Consider the following 959-nt stretch of genomic DNA (forward strand, 5'->3'; position numbering starts at 1 on the left):
GAGGGACACTATTGTCTTAGCCAGGCTTTGGTGCAGTTGCAACATCTTCAACACCATCCTATTTTTCCATCTTTCAGTAATCACCTCAAGCCTTCTACTGTACCCTGAGATGAGTCCCTGGAGCCCCTCTTTTACTTTTATTATTTTAAAGTCCTTCGTGTCAGTGAACCCCATAATGAGAAGTCAAGACAGCAAATCAGAAAAGGCTTCTAGAAAAAAAATGTTCACTTTTGCAGGTTGGCTGTGCCCCTGTGGAAAGGGCTTCCTCAATCACCACGTGCACCCCAACTCGGGGAACAGGCGTATTCAGTGGGTGAGTAGCCCAGGCACCATGGAGCCACTTCCATGTGGCTTGCATGTGGTGCATTTCAGCTGTGCCAGCTGGGGGGCTCCCAGTTCTTACAGGAAAAGTCAGGCACCCGCCCCCCTTCCCAGGTTAAGCACACCTCACCTCATGCTGGCTTGGTTCCAGCCCAGACCGGCTGTTCCCTCGGGAGCAACCGGCTATGTGTCTGGTTCATCGTGATTCATGGCCACCTGCAATCGCTTAATGCTGCGCTGTGGGTTCTCCTCAACCCACATGGGCTCCACTCCACTACCGCCAGCTCCTAAATAAGTTTCTCTGCAGTCCTAGTAAAGGCTCTGTGGGGAGCTGATGCTATTGAACCACAAAAATGAAACAATTCCTTCACACTACGCCCTCTAGTTTTAGTAGCTGCCCTCGTTTTTCTCTTCCTGCACCGTCTCCCTGAAGACCAAAGGTCTTTCAGTGAAGCTGTCTGTGGCTCTGGCATAATTCTCCCCTTTCTGAGCAGCTCTGAGGCTAGTGGTCTGAGCCCAGATGGACAGACTTCTGATCTGGGTCCAGCTTACTGAAGGCCTGACACAGCAACTCTTTTTTATTTTAGCAATTACACATAGCAATGGACAAGATGATGGAGTCCAGCCCACTTCTCACT

This window comes from Octodon degus, unplaced genomic scaffold (assembly GCF_000260255.1).
Source record: "Octodon degus isolate 3935 unplaced genomic scaffold, OctDeg1.0 scaffold00054, whole genome shotgun sequence".
Lineage (NCBI taxonomy): Eukaryota > Metazoa > Chordata > Mammalia > Rodentia > Octodontidae > Octodon > Octodon degus.